The sequence below is a fragment of the Nicotiana tomentosiformis genome, chromosome 7 (assembly GCF_000390325.3).
Source record: "Nicotiana tomentosiformis chromosome 7, ASM39032v3, whole genome shotgun sequence".
Taxonomy (NCBI): domain Eukaryota; kingdom Viridiplantae; phylum Streptophyta; class Magnoliopsida; order Solanales; family Solanaceae; genus Nicotiana; species Nicotiana tomentosiformis.
The window spans coordinates 9,948,899-9,951,012 of NC_090818.1; the positions used below are offsets into that span (position 1 = coordinate 9,948,899).

Genomic DNA, 2,114 nt, shown 5'->3' on the forward strand with positions numbered 1-2,114 from the left:
TAAAGCAAGAAGAAGACAAAAAGCATAATATAATTTGTATACGTGTGTGACGGTTAGAAAGAGCTTACTTTTATTTTTTAGTTATTTGGCGAGAAGCTAACAAACATTTAGCTAGTGTTTGGACGAAACTTAAAAAAATAGTTTTGAAGTTATGTTGAAAAATAATTTTTGAAAGTTAAAATTGTATTTGGACATGTATTTTATTTGAAGAAAATAATTGAAGTTTTGTGAGTAGAAGAAAAAATTTCACCCAAAAACTACCCTAAACCAGTTTTGGAGAACTTGAAAATATTTCAAATTTTTTTTATCAAAACATTGATCATATTTTCAAAAAATATTTAAGAAAATAAAAATAAAATCTATAGCCAAACGGAACTTAGACTTTTAGTCGTGCAATAAACAACTAATTTTAAGTACCCGAAAAATCTGACAGCTAAATATGAAAACGTGGAAAGTTGCAAAACCAAGCCGAAGTCACGTATATATGAATATATCAGTCCGTCAACGTCAATAACAATAATTTCATAAAAGACTGATAATGGTTTCTGAAATCAGACCCTCTTTTCTTATCTGTTTTATATTGATATTACTTGCCAGTTTTAGGCTAATGTAGAGTCAGCTTAATTTCCTTGTACGGAATTGCAAACTGAAAAGTTCAACTTTCAACTAGTGCATGAAATTTCTCTGCAATTGCACTCTGTCGACTTTAATGTAAAGTTTTTTTGTTAAAAAAATAGGGAACGAGTCAGAAATTACTACTCCATTCGTTTTAATTTATGTGAACTTATTTCCTTTTTAATCCGTACAAAAAAAAATGACCTCTTTCCTTATTTGGAAATAGTTTATCTTTATGAGATGATTTATAACCACACAAATTATATGTGCCTCATTTTACACCACAAGTTCAAAAGTATTTTATCTTTTCTTAAACTCCATACCTAGTCAAATGGGTTCACATAAATTGAAACGGAGGAATTATATTCTACCTATTTAGTTCCGGGAGTTGAGGTGCTCTTCTTCGTCCTGCTTCGGGCTTATTTTTGTAATTTTGCATCCTTGCTTCGAGGTTATTTTCGGAAATCTACCCTCTAAGTGGCTTAAAGTTGTTCTCGTGTACATCCCATTTCTTCAACACGTAAGCGCCAGGACGGTCTTCAGTTTCTCATCTCACCCCGTGTTCTCTCTCTTTCTCTCCTCTCTGCCTCTCTTTAGATTCTTCTAGGTATGGATCTCTCTATTCCCCTTTGTTTTTTCCCTAAGATTGGAATTAAAGCTGCGTATTGTGGGCTGTTGATTTTGTTCCTACGTTTTTTTTTATATTCGAGAGTTCTATTCGAATTGTATTCAAGTCAAGTTGCTTCCACTATAACTCTTCACACCACGGGAGAAGATGACCATTTGTAATAGGATATTTTCCGCGTCTATGATCAGGTGTTGAGGTATGCTTTGTTTTGTCAAACACGTGGTGTGCAATTCTTCAATCTTCCCTTGTGTCTGTGTTAGTAGATCTCTGTCGTTCCCTCTTTGTTTTTCCTTTTAGGTTTGAAATTAAAGCTATATAATTTGTGTTGAGTTCATTCTCATAGGGTTGGAGTTAGTGCTGGATATGTATCTTCAAAGAGCGACAAGTTGTCAATGCAGTTGGACTCACTGTTTGTCAACGTGGCTGCCAACGCAGTTGGACTCACTGTTTGTCAGCTCATCCTCTTCCTTACTCTGTTTTGCACAGTTCGATTTTCTTTTTACGGCTGTTGGGTGATTCATTTTTCTTCCTCCCATTTGTTTGACCAAAAAGTATAACTTTTGGCTAAACTATTAAATTTATGTAATAACGGGTTAAATCTAGTTAATGATAATAACTCTAGATGCAAGTCTTGAAAACGTGCGTGAGATGGAACAGATCAAATGAAGTGTTGACAATGATAAGCACAAAACATTCATAAAGAATGAGCAATAATGGAGATGTAACTAGCAATAAATAGCCATAAATGATATTTAAGTAAATAAGAGAAATGATTCACCCAATAAAGGATGAATTGGACGAATACTCCTCCTGACAATGATGAATGACAGATAAATTCAAGATTTGTTCGGACTATTCTCGGATCTGGTGT

The 2,114-nt window shown here is 33.7% G+C and overlaps 1 long non-coding RNA gene across 1 annotated transcript; it reads left to right on the forward strand.

The window, feature by feature from the left end:
- The first annotated feature begins 382 nt into the window (after window positions 1-382).
- LOC138895097 (uncharacterized) lies at window positions 383-1,881 on the forward strand. The gene is made up of 2 exons (XR_011409291.1): window positions 383-1,439; window positions 1,587-1,881. It is a non-coding gene; the product is annotated as an uncharacterized lncRNA (long non-coding RNA).
- The last annotated feature ends 233 nt before the right edge of the window (window positions 1,882-2,114 follow it).